This window comes from Carettochelys insculpta, chromosome 11 (genome assembly GCF_033958435.1).
Source record: "Carettochelys insculpta isolate YL-2023 chromosome 11, ASM3395843v1, whole genome shotgun sequence".
Taxonomy (NCBI): Eukaryota; Metazoa; Chordata; order Testudines; family Carettochelyidae; genus Carettochelys; species Carettochelys insculpta.
In genome coordinates this window covers 18704660-18711897 of record NC_134147.1, presented here as the reverse complement: position 1 = coordinate 18711897, position 7238 = coordinate 18704660, and the positions used below count along the sequence as shown (strand labels likewise).

General features: G+C 45.0%; 1 protein-coding gene across 1 annotated transcript in view; it reads left to right on the top strand.

Annotated features, from left to right (window-relative positions):
• The first annotated feature begins 5053 nt into the window (after positions 1-5053).
• CHRM1 (cholinergic receptor muscarinic 1) overlaps positions 5054-7238 on the top strand; it is a 52288-nt gene continuing 50103 nt past the window's right edge. The window contains exon 1 of the mRNA XM_075004920.1: positions 5054-5130. The gene's annotated coding sequence lies outside the window, so the exon portion shown is untranslated. The remainder of the gene's footprint in view (positions 5131-7238) is intronic.

Below are 7238 nucleotides of genomic sequence, written 5' to 3'. Positions count from 1 at the left end.
CGACTGAAAGGTACATTCTTTGAGCCCTAACATGATCTTCAACACAGATCCCATCCCAGATGGGTCAGAAAGTTTGGACCATATGCTAAGCTGGTGTAAATGGGCACAGCTTCATTGACTCAGTGGAATGATGCCCCTTTACAACAGTTGTGCATCTAGCCCCGTGTTTCTTGTAAGATGAGCACTTGGGTGGCCACCCAGCAGATTAGCAGAATGCCCACAGCCACCTACAGGGGGCAGCCTGTGTTTCTATTGGCGGTATTCATCTGCACATGCCTTGGTGCACATAAAATTTATTCTGCCCACGAATGCTAAAAATTAGAGGGAACACTGATCTGACCCCTTTACTCCATGAAGCTATGCTCAGTTTATATCAGCTGGGATTTGGCCCCATTGTCACCCATAAGTGATACTGTTCTACATCAACTGGTGGTCTGCTCTACTGATTCCAGCGGAGCTAAGGCTGTTTTACACCAATTGTGTATCTGGCCTATTGACTCCGGTGGCGCTACAGGCTTAGTCAAGACTCAGTGATGTTGAATGATTAGTGCAATGGGGGAGTGGAGTCAGGACTGCCAGGACAAGCTCCGAGCTCTGGGAAGCAAGTAGGTTAAAGCACAGTGGAGGTTGGGCACTGCTGAGTCCTGGACACTACTTCTTGTGATGGGAAGAGAGTGCATTCTAGTGGAACAGACTTTGAGGTGCTAAAAATCAGGATTCCTGGATTCTATTGCCCGCTCTCGTACGCAGGGGTCTACTGGTTAGAGCAGATGGGGCTAGGAGACAGGACTCCTGGTTCTATATTGCCAGCTTTAGCTCTGGCCTTTTCTAGATTAAAGATAGAACAAAGGATGTTTGCTCCACCCTTTGAGACAGTATTAGTGTATGATATTGAGCCTGGCAGAATAATGCCATTGTTCTGCATTGTACCAAATCCGGATCCATGGCTCTTGGTTTCATAGGAATAAAGAGAGAAGATCCATTTGGGGCCCAAATTCAGTAATTATAAAGCACTCAGGGGGCAATTTATCCACTCTGCTCTCTGGGCTGGATGAACGTGTCTTATCCTATATCATTCTGTATATAGAATGTGGAATAAAACAAGCTGACATTCCATTTTAGGCACCAGGCTGTTTATATTAAAATAAAGGGGGAATTCCCAACCTGGCCAAACTCAATTATCCCATTACTTCATGAAGCCTTTTCATTGGAATATTCTTTAAACTTTCATTACTTCAAATAAACATCCCAACACCCTTTATGTTTGAATTGCAGGTTTATTCAGGGAAGGAGAGTTGCCTAATGGCCAGAGCAGATGGCACTGGGAGTCAGAACTTCAGGTGTCTGTTTCTAACTCTGGAAAGGGAATAAGAGCTAGCAGTTGGAAGGGAGGCCTCAAAGCCTGGATTTTGGAGTTCTACTCTCAGCTCCAGGAGAGAGCGTAAGTCTTAGTGTTTATGCCTAGAAAGCCTGAGAATGGGTGTCAAGACTCCTGGGTTCGGCTCCTAGCTCTAGGAATCTCTGCTAGGAATCAGAGGCTCAGGCTCTACTGCCAGAGGCAAGTGGGATCTACTGGTATTTAAATGGGGAACTAGGATTCTGTTCCCAGTTTTCTTAGTGATTCATTGTTTCACTAAGCCTTTTCCGGGCCCAAAATGTTCCCCCCTGTAAGATAGAGCCTTGAAATTCTTATATAAAATGAATTGTTATAAAAGTCTTCAAATTATTAAGCTAATGCTACTCTTCATCTCTAAAAGAGATCCCTTGTAAGTAGCTGCACCAAGTATTGAAAACATGAACACATAGGCTTCCTAGGTCAAACTAAAATGCTGGTAGCTCTGATCTATAGATTATTTGCGTTACAGTAGCATCGAGATCAGAGCCAGTGTGCATTATTGGCAGTGGTAGGAAAAGTACCTCCCAAAAGTTACTTGAGTAAAAGTACAGCTGCTATGCAAAGAATGCAATTAAGCAAAAGTCAAAGTATCCTTCTGGAAACCTATTTGGGTAAAAGTACAGCATCCTCTCTCTCTCTCTCTCTCACACACACACACACACACACAGAGTGCATATATACTTGTGTGTGTATGTATGTGTGTGTGTGTTTGCACATTATGGCTACGTCTACACGTGCAGCCAACATCGAAATAGTCTATTTCGATGAATAACGTCTACACGTCCTCCAGGGCCAGCAACGTCGATGTTCAACTTCGACGTTGCTCAGCCCAACATCGAAATAGGCGCAGCGAGGGAACGTCTACACGTCAAAGCAGCACACATCGAAATAGGGATGCCAGGCACAGCTGCAGACAGGGTCACAGGGCGGACTCAACAGCCAGCCGCTCCCTTAAAGGGCCCCTCCCAGACACAGTTGCACTAAACAACACAAGATACACAGACCTGACAACTGGTTGCAGACCCTGTGCCTGCAGCATAGATCCCCAGCTGCCGCAGAAGCAGCCAGAAGCCCTGGGCTAAGGGCTGCTGCCCACGGTGACCATAGAGCCCCGCAGGGGCTGGAGAGAGAGCATCTCTCAACCCCCCAGCTGATGGCCGCCATGGAGGACCCGGCAATTTCGACGTTGCGGGACGCGGATCGTCTACACGGTCCCTACTTCGACGTTGAACGTCGAAGTAGGGCGCTATTCCTATCTCCTCATGAGGTTAGCGACTTCGACGTCTCGCCGCCTAACGTCGAAGTTAACTTCGAAATAGCGCCCGACGCGTGTAGACGCGACGGGCGCTATTTTGAAGTTGGTGCCGCTACTTCGAAGTAGCGTGCACGTGTAGACGCAGCTTATATATTATATAGACACATACTATGCATTTATATTTCAAATCTGGAATTTAAATGTTGTCATGGCCTTCATTTATAAAGCTAAAGAGAGACCAAATTAAATACAGGAGTCAAATTACGGAAATTATAAAAAGACAAAAAGCTTAAAACATATTACACAAAGTTATAAAAAATTGAAAAGTGCATTCCACCAAGCCTTTTTATAAGGACAAAACATCAGGAGTGAAACACTGCAGAGGGTTGGGGGAGATGGGGCAGAGCCTATATTCCCAATGAGTTCCTCTGAATTTAAGTGTCTCGTTGAAACTGCAAGTCATAACAATCACACCTTACCTTCCGATTCTCACAGTAGGAACCTCAGTGACTTCCAGAGCATGAAGAAGGTTTGCAGATTTAGAGGGGAGCAAAGGAAATATCTTTATTCTTAATCTTGATGCAACAAGAAGGCCCCCTGACCTGAGAAATTTCAGCATGCTGATAAGTACAACTTTGGAGTGAGAATAGTAACAGAGAGGTAGCCATGTCAGTCTGTATGCTAACAAAACAAACCAGCAGTCATGTAGCACTTTACAACCCCACCATAATTTATTAGGTGATGAGCTTTCATGGGGCAAATGCACTTCCTCAGATCCGGAGATCTATCTAATAGCTATTAAAAGGCAGTTTTGGAATCAAAAGGTGTTGATGCATCTATTAAAAGGCTATTTAAATGTTTCTTCTCTGGCAGGGTCACTGTGCTTGATGGTTATTTTAAAATATTGTCACTGCATGATGATAGGCTAATTGCACATGCAGCTGTGCTTCAGCAAATTGGAATACTAGCTTGCCCAACTCTTAGTGTGGTGATGGAAGTAGTGAGTAAGCACATTCAGAAATGGTAGGTGAGTAAAAAGTATAATGTTTTCTTTCAAAAATACCTGAGTAAAACTACAAGTTTTTTTTAAAAAAATACTTGAGCAAAGTACAAACAGGGGGATTACTTGAGTAGTTGTAATGAAGTATTTCTGCTTAGTTACCTTCCACCTCTGGTTATTGGTAATCCTACACTAGTGCCCAGGAAGCCTTAATTGAGTTCCAGGGGCTATTATTGTGAGTGTTCATTATTAGCAGCATTAAGGTAGCACCTGTAGCCCTCAGCCAAACCAGGGGTCTCATTATGGTGTATGCAGGATCAGTAGCATCACTGTCATGCCTAGAGGGCTCAGCTTACATGCGGCCCTCGTTCTGGTGGGTTCATTATTATTAGCATTGTGGTAGTATCCAGAAGTCCTATCAGACATCATGGCTCTTTATAGCAGGGGTCAGCAAGCCCCTGCATGGGCGCCAAGAGCGGCACACAAACAGATTTTCATTGGCTTGTGAGGCAGGAGCTCAGCCCTGCCCCTCCTCCCCCATGAAGTCAGGAGCTTGCTCAAAGCCAGGCCACCTGTGGATTAACAAAAAACCATCTATTGCTACCAACCACTACCTAAATGGTAAAGCTCTGCATTTTAATTGATTTATTAACGATGCTGTTGTAAGTAGGACTATTAGTGACTTTTAAAAGTATCACCACCACTTGGACCACACATAGAGGTCAAAAGATCAAATTTCAACCCTCCCCCTTGGAAAGGTTGCTGACCCATGTATTATAGTATTTGCATTATTAACAGCATTACGGTAGTACCTGGAAGGCCGTATACTAGACCAGCGCCCCATTATGGTGTGTGTATTAGTAGCAGTACTATAGTAGTAACCAAAGGCCTGACACTAGCCCATTGTACTGAGTGCTGCGCAGCTGTTCCCTCCCCAGTGAGTTTGCAGTCTGAACGGAGAAGACAAAAGGTGAACCAGAAGAAGACTTACCAAAGGCCACACAGCACTGCAGTGTCAGTCAGCAGACACAGGCATAGAACCCAGGTCCTCCTGACTTGTGCTCCACCCTCCAAGCTACACAGTTGAATGATTACACATGCTCTCATCATGTAATTCTGTCGATCACAAGCACTCACATAGCTACTAGCGAGACTAACACAGACTATTCAGTATGAATAACAATATTCATATTGGCAACTATGTACATTAACCAGCTGCCAAGTGGAAACAGCTAGGCACATTCTAAGCCAGTCAGCAGCTCTGAGCTTCATATCCAGCAGAGGGAGTGGTGGAGATGCCTTTATCAAGAGTTTGTGAATTTAACCCTCACAAACTACGCCATAATTGCCAAGCACTGGGAGAGATTTGCCAGTTCAGAGCAAGTGCTCAGGACAAGAGCTCAGAAACAGAGAGGTACAGCTAAGCTCCCATTTCTGGTGCTGCTCAGAAGGGTTGACTCGGGCTAGGACGCAACCCACGTAAGTGAGACTCTACTGCATTTAAATCATTGGGAAGATGCTACATTTTCATTCCTCTTTTGACCTACTGAATGCAGGCAGAAAAGGGTTGTAAAAGGCAATCTTGCAAGTGAAAGTTGAAGCTATTGCAGGGAGGTGGAGGACTGGGTATGCTGATGTTTGTATGCAGGTGAAAAAATTAGCTCATGCGGGAAGTGTCAGAGGCAGAAAAAACAAGGCAATTTTATTTTTGTGGATAACTTTCCAGGGCAAGCAATATCAGGAGAAAAGCAGCCTGCCTTGGGATGGGTCAGCAGATGATTCTTGTACAGGCAGTGCTATGGTTACATTCTGACTTCAGGGTCAGATCTTCTGCTGGTGGAAATCAGCATCACTTCATTAATTTTGATGGAGGTAAAGCTGATTTGTACCAGAGTGGGGGACCTAGCCCGTGCTTTCTTCAGTGGAAGACACGGGAAGTAGATTAGCACTCCATCAGGCAGCAGTTTCATCAGAAGGCAAAAATGTGGTCTTCAAGAGTGGATGTGGAATTGATGCAACATCTCACATTTAAAGTCTAAGCCTCTTTCTAACATACATCAGTAAATGAGTAGGGGATGGCATGGGAGAGACAAAATGTTTGTTTCTAGCACCTGGCTCTGTACATGATCACATCATTAATTATTACAGCTGGGCAGAGAGGCATCATCTGGATGCACAGAAATGTGTTGGAATCCTGGTAATCCGTTCCTGGTTCTGGGAGTGGGGTCAGACCTAGTAGTTAGAGGAGAGCGCCAGGAGTGAGGACTCCTGGATTCAGTTCCCAGCTGGAGGTGGGTAGTGGTTAAAGCAGGGTGGGGCAAGCCAGGAGTCAGGACTCCTTCATTCTATGCTAGGTCTGAGAAGGCAGGTGATCAGGGGGAGGGGGCAGGACTTTGGTTTTTTGCTCTCGATGGTGAGACAAAATATATTTGTCAGGTCACAGCAACGGTCACAGCTAGGTCACAGCAACGGACTGGGAGTCAGGACTTCTCAGTTCTTTTCCCAGCTCTTGGCAGTGCGGGTAGGCTAGTGGATTACAGGAGGGCTCAGGACCCAGTTTCTCCACCCAGGGGCATATGCATTACATTAATGTACTGTCACAAGGCACTGTAAAGCTTGATAAAAGTATTACAGTTGAAGAAATAAACCAAAATCTTTAGTCTATTTTAAAGTACCTTGAAGTAGAGCTAGATGAAATCATTGCACATGGCTTACATTTTCCTTCCAGTATTTGCAGATGACAAACATATAGCTCTGAGTGCCAGAGCAGAGTTTAAAAAGCAAACTTTACAGCTAATTGCACGTCTGTTTTCCCCATTTCTCTCACGCAGTAACATTAGCCACCTGTCATCAGACACACCCACGCTCATTTTTCTCTTCCCTTCTGCCTTTTTTAAATATATGTGTGGTGTAACTTGCATTTCACAGCATGTTATTATTTATAACTACTGTCATTTATAGACACCCAACCCATGGGAGAGTCCCTGGTGTGTCAAATCCTGCATGGACCCCAACCAAGATCAGCAGTGGAATTGCACCAGGTGCTGCACAAACTCAAACTAAAATCAGGGCCCCGTTGTGCTGGGCACTGCTGGAGATCATGGCCCCCATTGTGCTGCATAGATCTCACTCAAAATCAGAGCCCCCGATGCCTAGCATTTCATAAACCCAGACTGAAATTTGGGGTGGGAGGGTGGGGGGGAGTTGTGTGAGGTGCTGCACAGACCCCAGCCAACCCACTGTGCCAGACATAAGAGACACATACAGTAAGACTCTATCTCTGCCCTAACAATCTTATTTAATAAAAACAGTGAAACGATGGAAGGGGAAACTGAGGCAGGGAGAGCAGAAGGGACTTGCAACAACTTAATAGAGCTAGGATTAAAATCTAGTTCCTCTGGTACACAGTCCAGAGCTCTATCCATTAGACTACACTGGTTCCATCTCTTCAGTGATCTGGGAAGATTTTGCTCTACACCTAAAATAATGTTATGAAAGCCCTGGGAGTGAGTTGGGGGTATGGATGGGCAAAATTTGGCTCTGGCTCTTTGACACGGTATCGCAAACAACTTCTGAAAAAACAGTCT